Here is a 27,555-nt window from a genome sequence, read left to right as displayed (position 1 = left end):
AGGCTATAATATCTTGCTCAGCTTTTACTCTATTCCATAGAAAGGATTATAAAGGGATTAGATGCAAATGCACTTAAGATTTGGCTGATTTGGGCTTGTATTCCCGCACTGATGGTTGGGATATTTATTCAACCTGATATTGCAAGATGCTTTTCCTAGGTGAGAGCAGGCACTGCGATAAATGATAATGCAATCAGTAGCAGCAGGCAAGATGAGAAGATAATCATTTGCCTCACCTTCCTTTTGCTGGTTCTTTAGATTTCATCAATGTTTCCCCCTTTAAGCCTTAGAATCACTGCCCCTAAAACTCTAAGGAGAAAATGAAATTTTATTCTAATGCTCTGGGCAGTTGAGCCCCTGACATTTGCTAGAATTCCTTTAATCTTGCCCAAAACATTCAACTGGGAAGGAAATGGGAAAAAAATGTTCTGAGCTGGGTTTAGCAGGCAGGGACCCACCTTCAAGAATGGGTCTGAGGTCTTTTCTCATTCCTGGGGTCATTCTTTTACTGGGCATTAGCATTTTCCAGGAGGATCTATCAAATGTTTCAGTTATTTGACTTTTGCAGGTGCAAACAGACTGTTAGGTGAGACTGGAAAACTAGAAGCTATTATGCAAGTTGGAGAAATACCAGAAGAACATTTTAAATGGAAAACAGGGATCAAGAGAGGTTATGCAAAGGAGAATGTGGGAGAAAGAAACACAGGAGTGGTTGTGGATCTGTGAGGGGATGAGGGAAACCATCTTAGGAGATACAGTAACAAATCTACAGCTCTCTGTTCTAAGCACATTATGTGTGTGAACTCATTAACCCTCACCGTTACACTATGAGTTTGGTACTATTTTTATGTCTATTTTAAACATGAGGAAGCTGGGGTCCAGAGAGGTTGTGGACGCTGTCCTAAAGCCTACATGAGAGTCAGTGCTCTGTACTGATTTGTTGTCTCCTTCTTTGATAACAGCAGTAATCATTACAACCATGACAGCATTAATCACAGTGGCTGCAATTCACTGTTTACCATTAGCCAGGCTCTGTGCTGAGCCCTTATGTCAGGCTATCCTAGCAGATGCCTCACAGGTTGTAAATATTTTTATTCCAAATTGTACAGGTGAGGAAACAGGTGAGAGGAGGTTAATTAGGTTGGCAGAGATGGCACAACAGAGCCAGCGCTTAACCCAGGACTGCCCCAGTCCGAAGTCCATTGGTCATGGTGCCCTGTGTATTGTGGCAGGGCCAGAACTTTTTGGGCAACAGCTTACCCAGCCCAGGGCTGATCATTTTGTATTTTTCATCTAGGGACACTGGAAAGTGGTCAGCTCTTCTCTTCTTGCTTCTCATGGCTGGGTCTCTTGAGTTATCCTTGGCAGCTGTGTAATAGGCACACAGACCAATGAACGCAGAGGAATAGAGGCAAGGAAGGGGAGTACTTAGAATTATGAGGTTTTCACTTTTATTTATAAACTCAAAAAGGGCTGGAATTACACAATATTTATTTGCATACAGCTTTGTGATGTACAATGTGTGTTCGCATGCTCTATCTTTTTTAATCCCCATGTAAGGCAGTGAGATAGACTTGATTTATTAGTCTTGGTTTTAGGCTGAGGAAGAAGTCCAGGAGGTTCAAGTGACTCATCAGGATCACACAGCCAGAAAGTAGCAAAGTCTGTTCCTGACTCCAAGTCAGTAGGTTTTGTCAGTCTGTGGTTGTCGTTGGAGAGAACAGTTAGGAGACTCATGGACTAACACAAAAGGAATGAATGGGAGAGCAGGCAAAGGTTTGAACCTGCCTTGTTATCCCACAGGACAGGTAGCCCCACTGGCACCATGGCTCCGGCAGGCAGACAAACCCCAGGATGCTTAAACTGGGATCCAGGGAGGCTTATGTGAAATGTCCAAAATAGACCAGTTTATGGAGACAGAGAGTAGATCAGTGGTTGCCTAACGTTGGAGAGGGGTGGGAGGGGGAAAGGGAGTGACTGCTAATGAATACAGAGTTTTCTGGGGTGAGAGGTGATTAACTCTTCTAAGACTGATCATGATGGTGGTCGCACAGTTCTGTAAATATGCAAAAAAACTATCAAAATTGTAGCAGGGAGGGCTAGTGCGTGAGGAACTCCAGGTTGGGAAGCAGGAGCTATTTCCTACAGGCTTTCTGGTCCATAAAGCCTCTGGAAGCAGACGCTGTTTACTTCTCACCGAGCAGTAATTGCTGTTTCTCTGCCAGTCTCCATCGCCCTTCTTTCTGTTCTGGCCTGGCAGGTGGTGCTGTAGGGAGAAACCAGAATAAAAGAACCTCTCGTTGCCCAGGCCTGGGTTCCTGGTGGTGACTCCCTTGGGCCTGCACCACTGATGGAACCCTGCCAAGCTCTGCAGCCTCCCCAAGCCCCAGGCCCTGTGATCCAGCATGGCCACCAGCCTTTCCCTTCTGACCCAGGATACATCAAGCCCAGCCTGAAGAGCAAACGCCTGTGCAAAGACTGCTTGCCAAATAAGAATGGACATAGCCAGTAACAACACATTCTGGGGGCTGTGGCCAGAATTCTGCACATTGCCCTCTGGGTCCCCGCCTAATGCCTTTTTTACCCCAGCCCAGTCTTTGACAGTGCTTTGCATGGACAGGTTCCAAAGGAAATAGATAAACTCTCTGTTTCCCTTCCCATGAGGAAACCACTTCATTCCCTGGAGAGCTGTCTACCTAGGAGGCTCTGTTGGGACCGTGAGGGGTGGAAAGAGGGGAGTGTCTGAGCAACTCTGAGAGCTGGGGGCTGCAGGGAGGATGGCAGTTTGTCTTCAGGGAAAACAGCCTTGCATGGGCTGTAAAGTGAAACTTACAGCTGGCAGCTTGCTTTCGTGGGAAGATTCTGGGTACAGAGGCTGGGGCTTAATTAGAGACAGAGACTAAAACTGGCCCCCAGGAGAAGAGACTGAGCAAGGTGGGCCATAATGGTAAATGCCTCTGAGGTGCCAACTGCCAATGGCCCATATGTCTGGGGAGAACCAGAGAGGGAGGCTACATGGCGGGGAGGGAGGCAGGGAAAAAATTAAAAAGGAAGGGTCCCATCCCCTGCTGATAGGCTAAAACCACAAGGTAACTGTTCTGCATTCACATTTTATTTTAGGATCTTAGAATGAAAGCTCAATTAACTAGAATGGGGCAAAATGACAAATTTGAATTGTTGAATAACTCAGGACCAGGTGGAAGCCACTTTTCTGTTTCAACCTTTGCCAGGAAAAAAGAAAATGTTTGAAAATACCTTGGTCTCCTTCTCCTTGTCAGTGCTGGAGAGGGTTTCCCAGCAGTGTGTGTTCATACTGACATGCCACACAGCCCTTCACAGGCATGCCACCCGACTGAGCAGATCAGCACATGATATTGCATTTTGCAATAATTGAATACTTGTGCTGTGATGCTGGCTTGGATGATGCTGCAAAGAGAGGGATCCAACCTGTAAAGAAGTAAAATAGTGAATCCCTTTGATTTTCTTGAGATATGTGAGAACTTTGCTTTGGAAATATGCAGGGGAGCCCAAGAAGGATGACACATAATTCTACCTACACAGAGACCCAGGCTGGGGTGGGGGCGGTGTGGAGGTGACTAGAACCTTGTGATTTCTGCGGATGCATTTCTGGACCATGCATGACAAGTGTGATGACCCGCCATTTTTATAGAAAGGGTGAGACTTGCTTCAGCTGCAGCAATGATGATGTTATTCTTACTGACTTGTTTGGTGGTGTTTCACGTTTCTTTATCTCTTCCAGTGTGTCATCCACAATTTTTGCATTCAAAGGGGTGTTATTCTCAAGCAGAAAAAGTTGAGACCCACAGGTGTTGAAAAGCAGGTAGAATGTGGAATAACCCCAATCTCTGCAGTGGCCATTTGCATGGAAAACTGTAGAGTAGCGCTACTTTGGGAAGCCCTGCTGGTTACACAGTCAGATCCCAGGGTGATGGCACCGTGGTGTGGCTGCCACACTCCTTCCATTGTGCATCAGCAGCAGGGCATTTCCGTGGAGGGGACAGGGTGGTGTCCTGGGCCAGGGTGTGGCCTAAGGGGATCTAGCGGTGTAGATAGTCATGGGCCCTGTCGCCATGAAGCACACAGATGCTTGGCACACTATGTAAATCTCTCCCTTTCGATGCTTCCATTAATTTTGTTTCTTTTGTGGACCAACTATTATGGGTTGACTTGGGTCCTCCAAAAAGCTATGTTGAAGTCCTAACCCCTAATTCCTCAGAATGTGACCTTATTTGGAAATAAAGTCATCACAGGTGTAATTAGTTAAAATGAGGTCATTTGAGTGGAGTAAGCCCTTAATTCAGTATGACTGGTGTCTTTATAAGAAAAGGACAGAGACACACACGGGATGGGCAACTCTGTGCAATGAAGAGGCAGAGATTGGAGTGATGCAGCTGTACACAAAGGATGCCAAGGCTTGACAGCCACTACCAGAAGCTAGGAAGACGCAACGAAGAATTCTACCCCAAGCTCCAGAGGGAGCACGGACCTGCTCACACCCGGATTCTGGACTTCCAGCCTCCAGAAATGTGAAACAGTAAATGTCTGTTCCTTTAAGCCATCCAGTTTGTGGCAGCCCTAGGAGACTAATATCCCAGTCTCTACCCTGCCCCAGCATTTCAGCCTGATCCATATATTTTCTTTTAAAATGCTCAGATTTGCACCAAAGTTAGCATCTAGGCCTGCAGGCTGGGGGCCATTCTGCCTCCTCATGATGCTTTTGCGCGGCTCTGCTCCAGTGTGCATTGTGTTTGTCTTGGAGGGTGCCTCTAGCAGGAAAATCTTAATGTTCTCATTTTCAAGCTTGGAGGGAGACCGTTGTTCTCAGTACTAAAACAACAATTCTGTTTACCCAGGGTTTAAGTAACATTTTCTCACCAGATCCTCTCAACACACATTCTGCAGCTCTTTAACATTGCGGTTTTTCTGACCTTATTTTTACAGACATTTTAGGTGAAAATATTTATCAATCCCCGATCCAATTCTCCCCGTTAGGTCGCAGGATTCTCCACACAGCCTAGAAGCTGCTGGAATGACCAGAGTACACTTTCTCCACATCTCAGAGAGACCAACTCACTAGCTGTTTTTATTACTGACATTTTATTTGAAGGTACGTTTGACATTTAACCTTAGGAGATGGTCCCTAAATCCATCATGCATTTACTGCCTCAGTGGGACTCACAAAGGAGAGAATTCTGGGTGGCAGGCCAGGCTCTGGGAGAAACTTCCAGCGCCAGGCCAGTCCCCAACATTGATTCACTTCATGTTCTCTGGAAGTCTCCTGCCCACAGCAGCTGCTCCTTCAAAGAGGGAAACGCTTTGGACTCATGAGTTGAACCGGAAGGGATGGCTGCAGCCCAGGTAGGCCCAGGCTGTGCTCTGGGCTGAAGTGGGGGCATGAGGAGGAGCTTTGGGGGCCTCTGAGCTGTTCAGTTCTACTCATCCACACTTCATTTTAAAATGGTGCAAGGTGACTGGGAGTTTGGAAATCTAGGTTATCAAGCTAGCTGAATGTATGACTTTGTAAAGTAAGAAGTTAAGAGCATGACCTTTGGGGTTTGGCTACCAGCTCTGAACATGACTAGCCATGTGAATCTGGGCAAATTATATAACCTGTATAAGCTTCAGTCTCCTCATCTGTAGAATGGATGGAGTGGTAGAGGGAGATATTCTTAACCTCACACAGCCAGTGTGGAGAATAAAAATTATCATATTTATAAAGCACATAGCACAATGTCTGGTACACAGGAGTAAATGAAAGCAGGCATTATTTTTCTGGGCAACTCACTGTGTATCTCTGGACCTCTCTTTTTCCATCTATAAAATGGGAGCTCACAGCACTTACAGCTCAAATGTTATATTCTATGAGGGAACTTGCAGCCTCTCTGTCCTCTACATCAACCATGTATTGTCTCTGCTTCTGTCTTTTACTTTTCCGTCATTTTATTTTTAACTGTATTTTTTCCTAATCATGAACACAATTTTTAAAGCACAAACATAGAAAAAGAAATTTAAAAGTCTACAATTTCAGAACCCAGAGAACATTTTCCAGTATCACTTTCCGGTTTCTACATATCCTTTTTTCACTTTGTAATTTCATGTGAACATCTTCCCAGATGCTAATTGCTCTTCGGCAGCATCTTAAATAGTTTGACAACCCAGAGTACAAAGGCCTTGAAAATTATTTGACAAAATGTATATTATGAATACTAGAATAGTTTTCAGTTTCTCCCTGATACAAATGACACTGTAAGGAGGTTACTGTGATTCAGGAAGTGATGCTGGAGGCTTGGGTCAGGTGGAAGCAGGGGGATGGTGGGAAGTGGTAGGACTGTGGTTGCTCTGAAGGTAGAGCTGGGAGGATTTGTTGGTTGATGGGATGAGGCATGTGAGTGACAGAAAGGAATCAAGGTTGACTCCAAGGGTTTCAGCCTGAGCAACTAGAAGAATGGGCTTGCCATTGACTGAGACGGGAAAGGCTGCACGTGCAGCAGGTTTGGGAGAGAATAGCAGGAATTTGGTTTTAAAGTGTTACTGTGGAGAGGTCTTTATATGTGCAAGTGGAGATGTCAAATAGGCAGGTGGAGATATGAGCATGGAATTCAGGAAGATATCCTGGCTGGAGATATAAATTAGGATGCCATCAATGTGTAGAGATGGACTTAAAGACTTGAGATCAAATGAGATCTCTAAGAGACTCCAAGAGCTGCAGAACTCAGAACAGCTTCTACCACATCATGGGGATCTTTTGTCTTTCTGCTGCAAGTACATGATGACTTAGGCCCCTTTTTTCTTAAGCTAGTGGTGTGGTATTCAAGTTTAAGCCCCACTATACCAAATGAACTGCCACCTTTCCTAACCACTCCCACCCCCAAAGTCCAGAACCGCCACCCTCACTAACAACACCTTGGGCAGGAAATCACAGAAGCCTTTCTCAGCTGAGGATAAAAGAGGCTTAAGTTGTAAACACTTTTAAGACTGATTTATTTACAGCCTATAGGATTGTGCTAATTTGTGCACCTTGCTTAATTCTTCACCACAACTCATTTCTTTGTTACAGGCAGAACGAGCCACCTCTACTTTCCCTGTTTCATTTCCCTTTGGCTGATGTTGTGGGACGGGAGCATGAGGGTCCAGGGGAGATGATAGAATGCATTCGCAATTTTGGCTGGCTCTATTTTGGTCCCTCTGACTGTTCAACAACCTCTGCAGAGAAAGAGTAGGAGAAATGAGGACTGCAATAAAGCCAAGGGGCTCCCTGCTGGACTGCTGTTTCCATCCCGATGAGGACCTGAGGTTCCAAAGGCTGGGCAACAGACCGAGGTCACTATATACAACATACCCAAGTATTCATGTCAGCAGTGGGGTTTTATGAAATTTCAGTGAACAAACAAGAAAGAGATAATGGTAGATGAAGCTATTAACAGAGTTAAAAAGATGAAATTTCAGCTGGGCATGGTGGCTCACACCTATCATTACAGCATTTTGGGGGGCTGAGGTGGGAGGATCAACTGAGCCCAGGAGTTCATGAACAGACCAGGCAACATAGCAAGACCCTCTCTCTACAAAAAAAAAAAAAAAAAAAAAAAAAAAAAAGAAATGGGTTTTGCAGAAGAGAAAGGATATGGATTGGTGAGAAAGTAGTAGAAGGAATCACTGCTAACTCCCTTCTTCTGGCCTGCACAGTCCACTTTCTTGGTTTCTCATGCCTCTGATATGATCACTTTGGAGCCACAGTTTGCAAAACCTCACCGCCACCCTGCTGAAAGCCTGGAGGTTGTGCATGTGAGCATGCCCTGGCGTGGTGTTCCTCCTTTGTGGGGTTTGTCTCTCTAAGTCTTTCTGCCTCTGATTCTGAACTCTCACACATCCTTCAGTGGAATCACCAAACCTCTAGAGTTTCGATTTCTTCAGCTTTTAAATGAGGATGATGATACCTCCTTGCAGAACTTTTGAGAGGATTAAGTAAAACTGCCCACAAATTGCCCATCTGTACCTGGCACTTAGTTCAGTATCATGCACCCCAGACTGACACCAGTCCTGCCTCTCAGGAAGTGGCCAAATTATTTTTAGCCCTGCAAGGAGGAGGTGGTTGAGCATCAAAGGTTCAGGAGTCATTCCAGAATTTCAAGATAAGCCCCCAGAGGTAGACTAGGCTCTTGGCCAGGCTTATCCAGATATTGCACCAGGCACCAGTGACACACCAAACAGCCAGAGGAGGCTCCTAAAGGAGTGGTTCTCAGTCAGCGTTCTGTGGTTCCCACCCTGGTGTGCCCTAAGACCCTTTGTAGGTAAGAAAGCCCATTAGGATCAATGGGTGAAAATAATCTTGTTATAGCTGAGGATAACTACTGATAGAGACATGTCTGCAAAACTGAACATGGACTGAGCCATAGCACTGGGGAACAACTTTGCATTATGATGGAGGTGTAGAATCGTGTCCAGCCTGTGCCATAGAAAGATAATATGTTTGCTAGGAGCAATAGAACTGTGCTTTGTCAAAATACAAGAGGGCATAGCTGGGGCAGTAAACAATTCCTCTCAAGCAACAGCACAGAGCTGAAGAGGGACAAAGAAGTAGGGTGAATAGAGTGGGCTATTGACTTCTTCCTTCTGGGCTTCAATTTCCTCATTTGGGCATGGAAAGATTAATGGATGTTCAACTTTCCTGGGTAACAGACTTCTAGGGGAATCTCATCAAAGCTTCATTCATTCAGTCATTCAACCATCCATTTATTCAACACATATTTTGTTATGCATCTATGATGTTCCAGACCCACGCTAAATGTTGAGATTCACAGGGAGTAAAGGGGAAACAGCCTACCCTTACCTTGGCTCAATTGACTTTGATTCTGTTATTTAACATTCAGCCCAGGAAGCTCTCCTGACCCACCCCTTCTCTGTGGTTAGATCAGGTACCTCTATCCCATGCTGAGTGCAGCTGCACACCTGCCATCTGTCTGTGCACAGACTGGACGTTACTCCACCTCCAACCAGATGTACAGTTGTTCTCCACACTGCGCTGCAGTCCATGGTCTGCTTTACAGCTTGGCTGTGTCAGTAGATGTCCTCACTTAGAACAAAACACCCTGCCTTTTGTTGGGCTCTTCCTTCACAGCTGTAATTAAATAATCATGTCATTAGTTCATTCACTTGATCATTCAGCAAACATTTATTAGTTGTTTAACATGCTTCTCATCTGATAAATGAAAGCAGAGGTCACATCTGACTTATTCACTCCTGTGTTCCTGGCGTGACGTGTAAGAGCTAACAGAGTATAACGATAAGAATTGCCCTGGACAGGGTGTTTGCGCCCCTACTCAAAATTCCTATGCTGAAATCTTAACCCTCAATGTGATGGGATTAGGAGGTGGGGCCTTTGAGAGGTAATTAGATCATGAGGGTGGAGCCCTCATGAATGGGATTCACATCCTTATAAAAGGGACCCCATAGAGCTCCCTCACCTTTTCCGCTGTATGAGGAAACGAAAACGATGAGATGAGAGTCTGCCACCCAGAAGAGGGCCCTCACCAGAACCTGGCCAGGCTGGCACCCTGATCTGAGACTTCCAGCTTCTAGAACTGTGAAAATAAGTATCTGTTGTTTATAAGCCACCCAGTCTATGGTACTTTGTTATAGCAGCCTGAAGTAAGCAATATTAACAACAATAAGAAGAAGAACAACCACTCAACTTTATTAATTCATTCCCCAAATCTTCATGGAACACCTGCCTTCTGCCACCAAATACCAACTGGGTCTCTTGGGGCAGGCTTCCCAGGTGCCTGGATAAAATGATGAACAAGGCAAGTGCACAGTTCTTCCTTCGTGCAGGCTGGGCTCTTGTAAGGTGCTTATTGTGTGCCAGGTGCTGTCCTAACTCTATGCCTATTTAACCTTGACATTTCCTTTTAACATGTGTGCTTTCATTATCACTATTTTATGGGTGGAGAACTGAGGCACAAAGCAGTAAGTCCCTTGCTGAAGGCCACAGAGCTGGGAGATGGTAGAGCCAGGGTTTGAACCCTGATGATGTAGCTGTAGCTGCCTCTGCCACCTAACAGTGCGTGCTCTATAACTAGCTGCTGAGTGAATGAAGGAATGAGAGAATACCCCTTTTCCAGGTTTGACATTCGGGAAGTCTGCCCCTGCCTTAGCTGAGATTCAGCCCAACACGTCAACACACCATGTTACCCCTCCCATCTCATTAAAGCAGACCCCCCAGGCTGAGGCTGGCTGGCTGGAGTACTGACCTGGAGGAGAATGTCCTTTAGCAAAGAGCTCCATGGAGAAAGTGAGGCAAACTGTGTGATCACCAGAGTAGTGTTGATTCCACAAACACCAACTGGGCCTCTCAGGGAGATCTTGGCCCTTCTCTGGGAATGCTGAGGCTGGAATCTGTGAAGCACTTTTGAGAATTCAGCTGCAGCGTGAACCTGCTAATTAGGGTTGTGTTTATTTTGTACTACATAAAGCAGATTAGATTAACTGAGCAAGACGGAAGCATTTTGAGGGATAACGCTTTCTCTCTGGCCCAGGCTTTCTTTAACTTTACTGTTAGGGCCTGAGGGCACCGAGGTCCTTTCTTTGCTGGACCAAAGGAGACAGAGGGTTTCCTGGCAGGGCGCCCAGAGCTCGACTCTCCTCCATGCTCAGGCAGCGGCTGACCACAGGGACCACTGGAAGGATATGACTGCCTCTAATCCTCTTATTGCGATGCACTTGTAAACAAACACTCTCGGGCATTTTACCAGACAACAGCCCAGGAGCTGACACCAGCTCATTTTCAGGCACGCACGACCAGCTACAGATGAATTTTAAAATGCTGCTGAAAACTAGAAAAGTATTAAACAACTTGCCAGGGCGGAAGGGAGAAGCCATGGGATGCCCTGCCAACCCCAAGGCAAAATTCTCCCCATAGCCTGTGGGGCCCACCTGATTGTCTATGCCTCCCTATCCCATACCACATTGTATCCCATTGTCTCTGCCTCCCCAACCTGTACCTCACTGTGTATTTAAGCCATGCTGCCTGCTTTCCATTCAGTGACAGCTCCTTTCTGCCCCAGGCTCTATGCAAATGCTGTTCCCCCTTTCCCTCCTTCCTCCTTTCCCATCCTCTAGGGCCTGCTCCCCTACTTTACCCTATCTTTGGAGACCCTAAGCTAAGGCTTCTCATAGAGGGCATGAGCTCCCCAGGAACAATCAAAAAGAGCTCGGATTTCAGGAGGCAGAAACAGGAAGATGCACTTTGCCAAGTGAGAGCCCTATGGTGTGTCTCCAGGTACCTCTGGGTACCAGGTGCTCTGCTGGTCTCAGTCCCAAGCTGGCACTCACAGAAGGCAGAGGCATGGGCCATGGGAGAGCAGAGGCCACTGCTGGCTGCCATTACCATTTCATTACTCATCTGCTAATTGTGGCAAATGGGGATTTTACAGCTCCCCTGGCCCTCGCTGTGGACTACGAGTGGTTTGATGGAGAGGGAATGGAAGACCAGCCTTGGAATTTTTTTAAGAAGGCCCATGTGCCTGCCTACCTGGTTCATTTGGACCCTGCAAGCCTGCATTTGGGTCCAACAGCCATTTGGCCAGGAGGCAGGGCATGGTGATGGGCCTGGGAACCCAAACACTCCAAGCTGAACCCTGCCTCTCTCCATCAGGATAGAAGTCTTCCACTTGGGCCATTCATAGTGGGTAGCCAGTGGTTGCCACTGGGTTTAGAAGAGTGATTGAGTCACGTGCTACTGCTGGGCAGACCCTCTGAGAGGAGGCTGAGGGGGCTGTGAGGAGACACCAGGCTTCCTCTTGGAGACCATGGACCCAGAGGCCAGTTCCCAAGTCCTAGGTAGCTGTGAGCCACAGCAGCAGAGAGCCAAGCTTTGAGGAGCACAGGCTCTAGAATCCACGGCCAAATTGGAGCTGGCTCTGTAAGTGATGGGACATTCAGTTTCTGAGTTATGGGTAAGATGAAATTAGATAATGTACGTAAATGCTCAGCAATAAAGGATCCAGTTATCGGGGAGGGAAAAGAAAATTCTCACGCCCTGTGCAGCGCACAGTTTCATTCTTGACCTATCTTATGTGTTAGTGGGGATATTTGAGGAGCCCCTGATCCTATCTGCAGCTCTGTAATAATAACCAATAATTATATCTGACATCAGTGAGCACTTATTGAAGTCCAAGGGCTTCAGTCTTTTGTGTCTGATCTTCACAACCACCCTACACATAGGCCCTCTGAGATCCATTTTCCAGATGAGGAAGCAGGAATCAGGGGGAATAAGTAACGTGCCAACGGTCACTCCAGCAGAGATGCAAACCCAGGACTGTCCCTCTGCGTGGCTTCGGACCAGGGGTCCTCTGGACCCTTCCTTTCTCTTTGGCCACTATCATTCGATCACTTTTGTGAAGAACTGTAGCCAACTACTCTCTCTCCCACCCTCTTCTCTGAGAGGCAGAATTTGGCAGGGGCTAAAACTGGGGTTTTGGAATTTAGGCAGATGGGTTTGGATCCAGCTCAGTGGGCTACTAGCTGCATGGCTTGGACAGTCATTTGCCCTTTTTGGGCCACATTTTTATGTTTGTAAAGTAAGGATAAGGCCTGCTACATAGAGAGGTCACAAGACAGTAAATGAGCTCAAGGACCTGCTGGTGCCCGACATACACCAGATCCCACTTGTCTTCCTCAAGGGCAGCTGTGCCACTTGGAAGCCACCACACAGCCTCCCTCTTCTGCAGAACAGCAAGAGGGTAGGAGGCAGGCTCAAAATGAAGCCACAGTGCACCCCTCACAAAGGCATTCCCTTCCCTCCACTGTCTCCAAGCCCACCACTGGAGGAGGAGTCCACTGCCTTATTTTTTTTATTTTTTTATTTTTATTTTTTTGATAGAGAGAGAAGTGGTCCAGGGAGCATCTGCTTCTGTGTTTACAGGAGTGTGGCCTCCAGAGGTTTCTGATTTTTGGTGAGAAACAGCTTAGAGGATGCGGCCCCACATCTTCAAGAGGCTCACAGAGTCAGCAGTAAGGGGCCAGCAGCAGTGACCCCACCTTCTTCCCTCCTCACCAGCTGGGGTTATCCAGAGTGCCCCTGGCCCCCGCTGGAGCCCATGAGGCTCTCCTTAGCCTCCTCACCACTGGAGTACCCCTGGTGTGTGTCCAGCCTTCAGACAGTCACTCTCACCCCCACTGGCACCTTGTGGCCAGCATCTGAAGTGTTGGACATGCCTTTCTTCACTGTGATACAATTTTTCTGCATAGGAGAAAAATCATAGCACTTTTGAGTAAGGGAGTTGCTGTGTTATTCTGCAGAAGAGAACAAACTCTGTCCAAGCTGTTATTTCACGTCTGTTCTTAAGAACTGTCACTGTAATTCCCCAATGTCAACAGAATTCTGATGGCATGCCTGCCTGGAGCTCAGCGTCCTGCACGTATCAGCCCCAACCTACCTCCAGGGTCTTACCTGCAGGTATTATTATTGGGAATAATGATGGCTGTTGATTAAAATAATCATATCATCCACAGTTCAGGACTCACAAGGTGTAAGGCCATCTCCTAAGCACTCGACTCATTATCTCACTGAGTTCTCATTGGAGAATGTATCCAGAGGAAGTAGGTGTTAGGTCTCATTTTGCAGTGAGAACTCTGAAGCCAGGAGAGGGTACCTTGCTTGTCCCTGGGCTCCTAGACTTCAAAGCTGAAGTTTGTGCCACTCTGTTGACTATCACTCCAGACCCAAGGCCCCATCTCCTCCACACAAACTCCCTTCTCCAATGAAAACTACTTACTGCCGGGTTCTCCTGTGTGCCTTCCACATGCCTTCCCCATGCTTGTCAGGCTGTTCCCTTGACCAGGAAGACCTTGGGGAACAGCAAGGTGAAATGGACGGGGCGCAGGCTCTGGAATCAGGAACAGTGCATCCCTCCTGTTCCACTTCCCAGTTCCCAAACTATTTAAGCTTTCTGGGCCTCCGTTTCCTTACCTGGAAAATGGGAAGATGGCATGTCCTCATTGATTTGGTGAGGCAACATACACAAAACATCTGGGTGGTGGCACTGGCTTACCTGTCTGAAGTTCTGCCTGAAGTTAGAGGCGTCCCTCTAGAGCGAGGCCTTCTCTGACTAACTCAGTCTGGTGACATTTCTTCTTCCGAGCCACTCTTCTTCTTTCTCCTCTAGGAAGTCCATGTGCCATAAGGGCAAGGGCCCTCACATTGACTTAATGCCGTCACTTGCACATTGCAAGAGCTTGATCAAGGTTTACAAAGCAATTGCCCTTCAGGACTTGTCACCATCTGCACCCCACCTTCTTCTCCACCATCCTCACTCTCCCCAGTGTCTTCACTCTTCACCTCCCATCGCCCACTCTGAGCCTCCTGTATCTAACTCCCTGTGTCCCCAGACACTGAGGTTCTCTCTTACCTCCTGGCCTCTCTGTGTATAATGTCTTCCTTTACTTCTTTCCCTGGGTAACTTCTGGTCTTCCTTTAAGATTTAGCCCAGGTGTTTTCTCCTCCTCCACGAAGTCTTCCAGATACCCCAGGCTGGTTAGATACTCCTCCTCTCTGTTCCCACAGCCTCTGACTTCTCTCTTAGCACTTGTCAACCTGTATTTGCCCTGTTTGTTCACCTCTCTATCTCCCTGGTAGGATATGATCCCCTGAGGGTAGGGACCCTGTTGTTGTCATCTCTGGAGTCCTGGCATTTGACATGGTGGCCATCACAAAGCCAGTATTTGCTGAGTAGAGGGATGACTGGAGGAATCAGCACCTGGCTGAAAAATTCTGCACATCTGCCACTTGGAGTATCTGCCGATTGGGTTATGCAACATCTGTGTGCGTGATGTCACTTGACCACCTTTACCTTTGTGTCCAAGAGACTGTGCCAGCTTGTAAGGGAATGGGACACAGTACTACAGAGCTGTGTGTAAATCTGCATGTGCATTTCGTGCCTCCAGTTCAAACCTTGTTCATTAGCACAGCAATTAACAGCAGAGCCTAATGGCAGATGGCCCAGCTCTGCACCTGAACCCCTGGCTCCTTGGCAGGCTTGGAGCAGGGCAGGCACGTCTGGCATGGTTGATGTTTTCATTGATCTAGTGAGTTCAGCTCCCAGAGCTGCTGGCTACGGAGACAGTGAGCTGACGTCAGTGCTGGCATTGGTTGGGGGCTGGGCCTAAAAGGGCCAGGCTTGTAACAGACTCTCGGAAAGCTTGTAGAAGTTTGGGGACTTTATTGTTTTTATCTTTTTTTAAAAGATATTAATTTCACATTGGGAAGTCCGAGCACCCCACTATCAAATTTTCTTAAGCTCCAAGGACTTACCTAGGAGATGATGTCTCTTTCCTGCTAATTCTTTACAAGTTACTGGGCTTTCTACAATTGTTATTTAGGATTGTGATATCCAGGCTCTTTGGCTTCAGCTAACAGACACTCACAGCTTAGTGTCTGGAGTGGTATAAGATCAGTGTTGTGTAAACACAATTAAATTTAGCAAGTTTGGAGACGTGGGGTGTTTTTCTTCCTGTTAGTCCTGGGTTTGAATTGACTTCCTGGTTATTACCCTGTGAATGACATTCATTTTTCCATGAAAGAAATATCAAATTGGTGTTCAAATAGTTGTCTGGGTCATAAATTCAAGCTAAAGTGCAGCGTCCTAAGCCAGAGTGGATTTCACAGAACTGGAGTTTGTTAGAGCTAGAAAGGATCTTTCTGTCCAACCTGTACCATTGACAGATGGGGAAACTGGGACCCAGAGAAGTGCATTGATTTGCCCAAGGACACACAGCAAGCAGGTGGCAGAGCTGAAGTCACGCATTGGTCTCCAGTGGCCTCTTTCCTACAACATGTTTCAGATCATCAGAAATGCTCAGGCTTTGCCGTGTGCCAACCCCAAACCACTCTAGCATGAATTTCTTAAGTAGTGTTGGATATGCTTCCTTCAGCCGGACATCAAACTTGTTCTGAGTGAAATAGAAGAGGGGGTTCAGGCGGAGGAAGTGAGGACTGCGGTCTGTCGTTAGTGATGTGGAAACCACACATCTTGTTTAGAAAGGTGTTGACAAGTCTGTGTGCCCAGGGAGCCATGCAGGGGAAGAAGGTTAGAAGGCTGGGGAGTCCCCAAGGTAGGAAGCAACTTCAGTAAGAACCTGCCCATCTTTGCAAAGCGGGCACTTCTCTCAGTGAGGGGGTTGCAGGCAAAACTGCGGGGATAGTCTTGTTCCCACAGAAGAAGTGGTTGGAGAAATACCTGTCACATCATGAAACAATGCCCTCATTCTGCATTTTCTTATCTAGGAGACAAAAAATGCCTCCTGGAGATAACCTACCTGCCCTCCCTTCCTTTAAGGAAGTTTAACCTTTCTCCCTCATTGATATGGAATCCCAGGTATTTATCTGATGATCTGCTGAGATTGGTAGTTCAGAAAAACCAGTCTTCAGGCTTATGGGCAGCTGGACGAGTATCCTAGGGTGGAGGCCCAGGTCTCGGGGATAGGTCCCACCTCTCCTGATAATGTTCCCCACCTCCCTGTCAGGAGGTGCAAAGGTTTGGGTGGGCATTGTGAAATGTTGCCCCAGAAGAAGGGTACCTTCTCTGTCAGCATCATGCTAAGAGGTCCACACATGGCCCTACTGCCACAGTGTCACCAAGGCAGACCTGTCCTTTCTGCTTTGTCTTTTAAAAAAATCACCCCAGGGCCATTATAGCTCCTCCTGGATCCTGATTCACTGTGTATTTTAATCAAGCATAACTCTTAGAATGAGCAGAACACGATTTCATTTTTGTCTCTCAGTGTTTTCTTCTTCCCTGCAGTGAAAACTCAAAGAGGTACCACAATGTTTTCACCCTCTGTCAGGTAATATCTTGCATAACTTGAAGTCACAAAACACAGTCTCAGTGTTAATTCCAACTCTGCATTTGAATTGGAGTTCAATCTTCTCCCCTTCTATTTCTAAAGTCAGCTTCAGAGCCAGCCTCGTTTCAGGGGAATGAGTATGATTGGCTTCTTCTCCCTTTCTCTGTTCGTTTTTCACCCATTGTTTACTGACTGCACACTCCAGGATTGGATAAAGAAGAAGGGGAAAAGAGAGGGAAGGACAGTTCCTACTTGCCTGGTGTGCTTGTGCTTATTGGCAGACCCTTAGAACCCACTCTGCAGTAGAGGTCTTTCTTGCTTTCTCAGAGTTCCCAGGATGGCTGGGGATGCTCTCCTGCAGTCCCCTGACCTGGCTGATTGCACTTGATCCTGAAGCCACCACTGGCTTGGCAGCCCCTTAGGAAATCTGAAGTTCATTCCAGCTTTCTGCTGAGGTCCATTACTTCCCCGGGCCAACTCTTTCTGTTACGCAAAGTCCATATCTGGAAAATACCATTTTTGTACCCACAAACCCTGGGAGTAAGGTAGTGGAAACTTTTCCTCATCCCAGCTTTCCTTCTCAGGCCAACATTCCTGTGGAAGTCCCAGGTCCCTGGGGTTCATGGGCTCCTTGGCTGCTGCTGGGGAGGGAGAGTTGGTTTATTTCTCCATGCTATGGCATATTTCTCCACCCCCCGCCCCCACCATCTCTATTGTTTATCTCTCTTGATATGGTTTGGCTGTGTCCCCACCCAAATCTCATCTTGAATTGTAGCTCCCATAATTCCCATGTGTTGTGGGAGGGACCCTGGGGGAGACAACTGAATCATGAGGGCAGTTTCCCCCATACTGTTCTCGTGGTAATGTATCGGTCTCACGAGATCTGATGGTTTTATAAAGGGTTTCCCCTTTTGCTTGGCTCTCATTCTCTGTAGTCTGCTGCCATGTAAGCCATACCTTTTGCCTTCTGACACGATTATGAGGCCTCCCCAGCCATGTGGAACTGTGAGTCCATTAAACCCCTGTTTCCTTATAAATTACCCAGTTTCAGGTATGTCTTTGTCAGCAGCATGAAAATGGACTAATACATTTCTCTTTCTCTCTCCCCATCTTTTATTATCTCCCAGCCAATAGCCACACTCCCTTGCTTTTAACTTTCCCAAGTCTGTATCAGGTCCAACGAGCTTCAACTTTCCAGTGGACAGACATCAGACTCTCCAGCCCATTGAAACTGCTTTTCCTAGTCCCTTCTGACTGGTCAAGCCCACCTCCCACCAGCACTCCTACAAAGAGGAGTTCTGCAAACCTCCCTGCCACTTCTCTGTGGGGTTGAGGGTATAGCCAAGTCACAAGGAGATAGCTCCCTGCCCTGACACACACACACATGCTATCCTGGGAATCAAGTTACAATTGTTTCTCTTAACAAATGGTAGGGACATGGCAGTGGGGAAGTTTTCTCAGAGCTTTGTGAAATCAAGCCACGTTCCCCACTCTGTGGTATGTGGCAAGCATGAAGGATTAATAATTTTTGTACCGAGGAAACAGCACACTCCCAATGCCTCTTCTCCTACCCCAATGTCATGTTTTTAATCTAGGAGGGGGCCACGGAGGGACAAAGGGGAAAGAAAAATGGTAGCAGAAATGGAGGTGGTTTGAGGAGATCTTTTGCATCAATCTGCTGTAAATCAGCTCTCATGGACTCTGGGCAGTTCTTTTCATGACCTTCTGGTATTTGCCTTCCCTCATCCCCTGCAATTTTTAGTGATAAGGAGCGTTTTGCAGTTTAGCGACACTGCTGAGGGAACAGTGCGCTACATCTCTTTGTTATTTTTCATTCTTTCCTGAGACTGCAGGTGAGTCCACTTCTCATACACACTGTCTGACTTCCAAAGACCTGAAACTCCATGATCCCACACTCCCAAACCAGGGATGGACTCCGGCAGGTGCACAGAGACGGCTGGAAGGCATTTGCCAGCTCCCTTCCAAAATGAAGCTAGTTTTCCTTTAGCCTTCAAGCTGCCAAGCAAGAAGTCTATAAAACAGTGGTTCCCAGATCGTTGAATTCCCAAAAATATTTTTTAAGAATGGGAAGGCCAGGCGCCGTGGCTTAAGTCTGTAAACCCAGCACTTTGGGAGGCTGAGGCAGGCAGATCACAAGGTCAAGAGATCGAAACCATCCTGGCCAACATGGTGAAACCCTGTCTCTACTGAAAATACAGAAATTAGCCTGGTGTGGTGGTACACGCCTGTAATCCCAGCTATTCAGGAGACTGAGGCAGGAGAATCACCTGAACCCAGGAGGCAGAGGTTGCAGTTAGCCGAGATCATGCCACTGCACTCCAGCCTGGTGACAGAGTGAGACTCCATCTCAAAAAATAAAAGAAAGAGAAGAAACTTATTTTGCCAAGAAAAAAATATTAAAGAAAAAGAAACCTAAAAAATGAACATCCAGCACCATTATTTTATAAAAGAAAGGACATTTTGGTGCGTGCGCACACACACACACACACACACACACACACACACACACACTCTCCAAGTCAGAAAGAACTTAATCTCAGAGAAAACACTGAAAAATTCTTAGATTTGTGTATAAAAACTCCCAATATTGTCTTTATTTTTCTCATGTTATTGGTGCCCCATGAAAATTTCACTGTAGTCTGTTCCTTGGATTAGCTCTTGGAAAGCAGGAGCTAAAGTTACTGAGTTAGTCATAAGGTTAAGAAACATTTAGATATACAAGCAGCTACATCTCATTACATTGACTAACACTAACATTTAACACCATTGCATGGTTGTCTAGTTCTTGCTGGGTGGTAGATTTAGTGCTGGGGGTACAGCTGCTCCCTGAGAAAGTGTGTACTTGAGTGAAAGGATATGGAAGTGTCACCTCCTCTGGGAGACCCCCCGATACCACCCCAATTACAGTGGCAGTTGAGACCCGCCCTGCCCCATCCCCAGTAATTCTCTAACATGTCACCTTTTTCTTTTCCTTTGGAGCCCTTACCTTAATGGAAATTACCTTGTTTATGTCTTTATGTCTTTTGGGGCCTGTCTCCCCAACTAGGATATAAGTCCCAGGGGTGCAGGAACTTTTCTGCCCTAGTGTCCACTGGAGCACCAGGACCGGAGGTCCAGGGTTCCCCTTGGTGGCTGATGTGGGGTAGAAGTTGCAGAGGGAGTAGGACAGGGCAGCCCCTTGTCCTGAGCCCCTCACACAGTAACCTCTTCAAATCACTCAGTGACCGGTGAAGAGACCAGCAGGCATCCTGGCCTGCATAGGTGTTCTAACTTCTGAAGTAGTTAGGTTCCAGTCAGAAAGATAATTTAGAGTGGAACACAAAGCATCGTTTTTCTTTACAGAAAGAAAACAAAACATCTTTTTTACTACCATGTACCTTCTCCTCTAGGGGAATGGGAGGTTGTTGGAAGGTCATGGGATATTTCTAATGGAAAAATCAGCATTTGTCTATCTCCCTTCCCCCAGTGGAAACCATCGGCCTGACAAAGCACACCGGTGGCAGCTGGAGGGTCAGAAGTCCCCTGACCAAGTCACCATTGTCACCACTGGAAGTGGTGAGGAAGATCACTTGCAGGCAGGACCATAGCCTGGCATTAGCATTCTGGTGACCCCTGCAAGGAGGCGGTGTGGGGACGGCCTCGGTGTGGGGTGTGATGTGATTGTTTCTCAGGAGGTAACTGTAGTTACAGGACAGCATTTGCAAGCTCCTACCACTGTGTGTATCCACAGGCAGGCTGGCTGGCATGAAGCTCAAAGCAGCACCCTGGGCATCAGGAGCCAGGGACTGAGCTCTGTCAGGTTAGATGGTAATAATACAAGGTAGCATTTGCTTAGAATTGACTGTGCCCTATGTGCTTTACACGCATATCATGCACACCAGAAGGGCTCACAGCAATTGTTTGAAATAGATGTGGTCATTATTTCCTCTTCATGCCTGAGAACACTGAAGCTCAGAGGGGTTAAATGGCATGCCCAGGGTCACCCTGCTGATGGATGGAATCACGTGGACTCGAATCCAAGTCTTCCTGCCCCCAAAGCGTGGACACCACTGTGCTTCTGCTCTGAGTTCACCTTCCACGGAAATGTGCTGTAGTTTTGGGACAAGCTCCAGAGCTCCGTGGCTAAATGTAGAAGTTGGAACAACAGTAATAAAGTAATAAACAATAAAAAACCAAGCACCTGCTATGTATCAGGGACTGTGCAGGCACTGTTTGCACATTAACTCAAAACAGCCCTGAAAGGTAGGCCTTATTCTTCCAATTATACAGATTAGAAACAGGCTGAGAGTTTAAATGAATATCTCAAGTCCCACAGCCACGAAGTAGTAGATTCAGAATTTGAACTCAGATTAGTTTGACTTCAAAGTCATTGCTCCCTTGAAAGCTTTATCCTGTGAAAACTGATTCACTCAACAAATATTTATGTATACTTCATTACCAACTAGTATTTATTTATTAAATATCAATATATATTGTTTCAACAAATATTTATAATATTCAGCCAACAAAGATTATGATTATTTCTACATATTCATGTATTTATTGGCTGATATATAGTAGGTACTGAAGAAATACATAGACTGTTCTAGAAAGTAGGAATCAGGGGTTAAACATGAGAAATAAAATCTTTGACTTCATGGGGCTCACATTCTGGTAGGGGAAATAGAAGATAGACATGGAAAGAAAAAAATATATGTAATAGAACCTAATTATAAGTTACTTTAAAAATGAACCAGAGTAAGGAGGCAGGGAGGGATTTGGGCAAGGAGCTAGGGCTGTTTCAATCACAGGCTCACTCTGGTTGCTGCTCTGAGCCAAGACTGTAGTTAGTCAGAGAAGCAGGGGGCCAGTTAGGAGGTAATGGAGATAATCTAGGTAAGAAACAAGAAGTTCTTGCCTCAGGATGGTGGTAGCAGATTGGTAGGAAATGATTGGACTCAGAATTTATTTTTAAGTCAGCCAGCAGAATTTGTTGACAGATTGGATGTAGATTACAAGAGAAAGAAAGGAGTCTATGGTAACTCCAAGATTTTGGCCTGAACAACTGGAGGGATGGGATTGCCAGTTGCTGAGATGGGGAAGACTGAAAGATTGGGAATTCAATTATACTCATTTGTGTTTGAAATGTCTATCACTAGTCCAAGGGACATGTTGAAAAGCCATTGTGATTTTTGAGTTTGGAATTCAAAGGTGTGTTCTAGGGGTAAATATGTCCAATATGTAATCAAATCAAAGAGACCACTGACTATAAGATCATTGTTTTATTTACTACCAGGAAAAAGCACTGTCCATTAAGCTAGGATACATTGCAACATCAGAGATATTAAAATGTGGAAAAAATGTGTGGTTTAGAATCAATGGGATTTAGTAAGTTTGGGGGTTTCCAGTATATGGATGGTATTAACGGCTGTGAGAGTTGAGGAAATCACCAAGTGAGTGATAGAGGATAAAGAGAAAGAAAAAAAAAATAGGTTGGTGCAAAAGTAATTGTGGTGTTTGCCACTAAAAGCGTTGGAAAGTAATGGAAGTATAAGGACTGAGCACTAGGACAGCAAATTTTTTAGCAGGGAGACTCACGGCCCATTTCTAGCCCAGTGGAAAGCTGGGCAGTGAAAGGTCTTTTCTGGAATAGGAACCACTGTGGAGCTGCTGTGCAGGGCTTTGGTCTGGGGATTCAGGACTCATAGATGGCCAAAATTGTAACACGGGGCATCACCCAGCACTAGCTGTGTGGCATTGACCAGAAAGGCCAAGCTTTTCAGCCCCCCTGGTTCACTGCTGGCCTGTTTTCTCATCAGTAATATGTGAGTATAATGTCTCCTCTACCATCTCAAAACCCAGAAAACAAGTCCATCTGTTTCTTTCTCTGGGCCTCAGCATCTGCATCTATAAAATGAAGAGGCTGGACAGGGTGATTTCTAATTCCTTTTCCAGTTCAGGCATAATAATAATACTAGCAGCAGTACTTTGACCATCTACTAGGTGATTTATATTAATATAATCACTAATCATCATAAACAGTCATGTAAATATTATGATTCCCATTTCACTAATGAGGCAACTGAGGTCAACAAAGGAGCAGGCTACTCACGGTGGTGGAGCCAGGCTGCAGACTAGAGTATTTCAGGCCAATGGCTTAAAGCCCCCTGCCTGACTACTAGCATTGATGTGTAATTCGTGAGCTAAACTTACTAGCATGTAGCTGGAGCCCAAGGGCAACCCCTTCTTATGATACAAGGGAACTTCAAAGGGTTGTCTCACATACAAGGGGAACATAGTTTGTCTCTGGAGATCCTCTACTTTCATGGGAATGGAATGTCCCTGCAAAAAGGTCAACAGAAAGGAAGGCAACTGATGTTGGAGTGTAGAGGTAACTCATCCCCAATGCTGTGGACTCTGGGTTTAGTGCTCTTTGACCATACTATTTGCAAGTCAAGGACCAGTATCCACACAGATTGGTACTGAATGGGATTCCCTTGGTAAGGTTGTTGTGAGAACGTTTCCTGAGCAAGAGGTGGAAGAAGGGGAAAAGTGGGTTGGAGTGAGTTTCAGTGATGGGAGAAACCTGGTTGTCAGCCTAGGCCTAATCAAGGAGCTGAGTAGAGTCAGATGCATCAACATTTCAACCAGGAATGTAGTGTAGATCGGGGTTTCTTAACCTCAGCACAATTGACATTTGGAGCCAGATATATCTTTGTGATGGAGGACTGCCCTGTGTATTGTGGGCTATTTAGCAGCATCCCTGGCCTCTACCCACTAGATGCCATTAGCAACAACTCCCCATCCCCATCTGAGACAACCAAAAATACCTTCAGTCATTGTGAAATGTTCTTTGGGAGCAAAATTGTATCCGCCCCCTTCTTCAAGGCTGACAAACATTGGTGTAAACAATTCTCTTTCCCTCCTACAAAGACCATCAGCTGACCATGTCCACGCATGTCCCAGCTGTCAGACTGGGTGTTCCTGGGCATTTTCCTCCCTCTGGCATCCTCCTGCAGGGCTGGGTAATACCCGAATGAAACCAGGTTCTTCCTGTCTTTTCAGTAATTGTCCTCCTGGAAATATCACATACTGAAACCTTCTCTGAGACATGTACTTTCTCTACCCCCACCTCCTCTGTTTCTGTCTGTCTCTTTCTCTCCCTTCTGGGAACTATCTTATCCACAGACACACTGAATTGTTTTTATCTCAGGACATTTGCACTTGCTGTCTCACACCACCCATGTGGCTCCTCTTCATTTGGGTCTCTATTTATACAGCCCCATGTCATAGGCCACCTTGCTTATCATTCCAGTTACTCCTTACTGCATCTCTCTGCTTGAGTGCCTGCAGAGTGTTGGCCAGCCTCTGGTAGCATCTTGTTTATTTGCTTATTTGTTTATTGCTTGTCTCCCCCATTAGACTGTGGGCTCTCAGAGGGCAGGGACCTGATCCAGTGGGACCTGGTCCAGTTTGTCCCCTGCTGTAGTCACAGTGCAGACTTCAGTGTATGGTTGTAATCATGGTAACCATCAGCTTTGGTGAACACATGCTGAACACCTACTCAACAGCACCAGGCTCTGTGCTAGGAGTCAAGTTGAATAGCACAGCCCCTGCTTCCTGTGAGCTCAGTGTCTCATGGAAGGAGAGCAATAAAAGAAGTGAGATAGAGAAGTGAAGGAGCACAGAGAAAGGAACAAGCGAACCTGTCTTGCAGATGAGGAAAGATATTCAGTTTGAGGAAAGGAGGATCACACAGTATCTGCAGATGCAGGAAGACACAGGGGATCATGAATGGCTCCCAGCAGGGAAGGAGCAATGGCATGGAACTTGGAGCTGCAGGGCTCCCTGTACAATGTCTGAAGCAGCAGAAAATGAGGGAGGTGGCATAGAGGAGGCAAACAGAGACCTTGCATTCCATACCAGGAAACAGACCTTATCCTATAGCAAAAAGGAACCAAGAGGCAATGTAGACTAGTAGTTAAGATGTGAGCTTTGAAGTTAATTTCAGACCTTGGTTCAAATCTTCACTCTGCCACTTGTGCACTGCATGACTAGCCCAGCAGTTTCACATCTCTTAACTTCAGTTTTATCATTTTGGAAATGTGGTTAGTATTTCCATTGTAGGGCTGTTTTGAGTGCAAAAGAAGTCCTTAGCACAGTGCGTGGGACATAATAAGTGCTTAACAAATCATTGCTTTTCCTATTGATGTGGTTAACAAGGAGCCAGTAGAGATTTTCCAAGCAAATGAAGGACATGATAGATTTGCATTTTAGCAAGATTGTATAGGCAGGGCTGTGGAGAGTGGCTGGCAGTGGCTCTGGGGAGAGCAGGTGAGACAGGAACCAGGGAAAACAGGCAGCTGTTGGAATGGAAAGGGAGGCAGAGAAGGGGGTTTGAATCCTGGGACTTGGCGCAGCTACTGTGGAAATCTTGGTAGCAGGAGATGCATCCATACTTTGCCCTCTGAGTAAGGCTGCAGGGGAGTAGAAGAGGAGTCCCCAAGCCCAACAAGTAATGGCAGCCCAGAGGAGGCCCAGGTGGGGAACTACAGCTCAGCCTGACCTGGGTTCACTCACCAGCTCACAGCCTTTGCACCTGGGAAGATGCAGCCAGCTTTGCATTTCAGGCCGTCCTCATGGTGAGAAGGGGTGGCTTGCCATTTGTACCGGGTGATATACTGTTAATTAAAATGGTAATTATTTGAGCATTCCTTAAAGTTTTACTTTGGGAATTTGCCTTCTTGAAAGCTCTGCCTTAATTAGTATTCTATTTATCCCTTATTAATAAATTATCTCTCAGCAGTTTCTTCCACCTCCTTTGATCACAGGGTCTCATCATTCCTGAGCTGAACTCCATTCCCTGTTGGCCTTTTGGGTTCAGTGGGCCCAATCAGGCCTGATTCAGGGATTTGAGAATTAAGGTTCTCAATGAACTCCCAACAGCATGGGGATCCATCTTCTTGCGGTCCAGCTGAGCCCCAGGAAAGCACACAATAGATGTGCCTCCCAGGGTTGAGTATGGGGACCTTCTGGGTATAGATCTTTTGCTGAAGCTTCTAGAACAGGTTAGACAGGGCAAAGGCAATGGCCACAGATACATCAGGACCCAGTATCATAACTAGGAAAATAGAAGCAGAAGAGCCAATGGGTCAGCTCATAGGCTTCAACCCAGGCTCAGAGGGGGTTAAGTTACTTGATTAGAGTCACAGAGCCAGGTAGCGGAAGATTAGAAAGCTACAATTTACTTGGCAATGTTACATGCCAAGTCTTATGTTGAGTGCTTCACATACATGGTCCCTGTTAATCTTCCAAGCCATCTAATGAGGTGTAAGCAGTTTTGTCTCCAGTTTCCAGAAGAGGAAGCCAAGCCTTAGTGAAGTAAATCAACTTTCCTAGAGCTATCCAGCTAGTCAGAGGCCCAGCTGACATTTTGGTCAAGCTCTGTTGATTTCAAAGATGTCTCTCTGTTGACTGCACTATGCTGGCTGAATTAGGACTGAGGTGTCCCCACTTGAACCCCACTGCACTTTTTTCTAAACCCCATGTGGAAGGTGCATTAGATCCTTGCTACTGATTGTGGTCCAGGGACCAGTTGTACCAGCTCACTGAAGTGCATGCTAAAAATGCAGAGTCTCAGGTCCCACCCCACACCATGAATCACAATCTGTACTTTGACAAGACTCCCCACCATGTGCCAATACCCATTAAAGTTTGAAAAACAAACTGGAGATTTGATATTTGTTCAGCACTTACTACTAATGCTTACAAGCCTTCCAAGATCAATGTTATTCCTATTGAATTGATAAGGAGAAGTTAAGTGACTTGTCCCAGATCAAATACCCAACCAGTGGGCAGACTCCAAATGTGGCCCCTCCTCTTCTCCCTGACCTGGAGTTCTAGAATCCGAAGTCTAAGGTTATCCACTAGTCCCAGGTTTGTGTCCTCGGGCTTCAGGAAATGATAATGGGGGCTGGAAGCCATTCTTAGCATTCCCAAAAGCGCAGCTGGTATATTCTACTTGATCCCAGTCAGACTAGAGGGACATGAACTTGGACACAAACATCTTTTCCATTGACAAGAATTACAGTAGACCAGCATGGTAACTGGTTATTCACTGAAGCGCAGGAGTTCAGATTGGCAATTATATATGCTTTTGATTAATAAAAAATAGAGACATTAATTAATTGCCTTTGAAAAATTCAACTTGTTTAAGAGACAATGTCCTTGTGAGGTCTATGGTGGGAAGGAAATTATAAAAAGGGTCCCTGGGGATCTAGTAACACTTCTTCACTTGTGTTAAAAAAGAAATTGAGGAGAACTGCAAGAGAATGTTGATGTAGGCACTACCATATGTGATATTTTATTTAATTCTCAGAAACCCTATAATAACTTTTCTAGAGCTATCCAGCTCTAGGTCAATAACAACAACTAGTAACAATAATAAGAACAACAGCACCCAACACGAATAAACTGCCCAGTGTGCCAGGTAGTGTTCTAAGCCAACCTCACAACACTCTCACAAGGAAAGTCTAATATTATTATCTCCATTTTACAGCTGAGGAAACTGAGACTCAGAGAAATCAAGTAATTTGCCCAAAGCATCCTACAAAGTAAATGATGAAGCCTGGATTCAAACCCAAGTCTCCCAAGACCCCTTTCTTTTCTCAGCACCATGCCCTTCATGCTGCATGG

The 27,555-nt window shown here is 46.1% G+C and overlaps 1 protein-coding gene and 1 long non-coding RNA gene across 2 annotated transcripts in view; one reads left to right on the top strand and one right to left on the bottom strand.

The window, feature by feature from the left end:
* NAV2 (neuron navigator 2) overlaps window positions 1–27,555 on the top strand; it is a 757,451-nt gene that overhangs the window by 159,692 nt on the left and 570,204 nt on the right. The window lies entirely within an intron of this gene.
* On the bottom strand, window positions 1,431–14,619 carry LOC112606025. The gene is made up of 4 exons (XR_003115576.1): window positions 14,427–14,619; window positions 10,269–10,413; window positions 8,938–9,136; window positions 1,431–2,266 (listed from the first exon to the last, which is right to left on the bottom strand). It is a non-coding gene; the product is annotated as an uncharacterized LOC112606025 (long non-coding RNA).

Source organism: Theropithecus gelada, chromosome 14 (assembly GCF_003255815.1).
Source record: "Theropithecus gelada isolate Dixy chromosome 14, Tgel_1.0, whole genome shotgun sequence".
In the NCBI taxonomy this organism is placed as follows: Eukaryota; Metazoa; Chordata; class Mammalia; order Primates; family Cercopithecidae; genus Theropithecus; species Theropithecus gelada.
The sequence above is the reverse complement of the archived record's forward strand: the minus strand, read 5'-3'. Positions and strand labels throughout refer to the sequence as shown.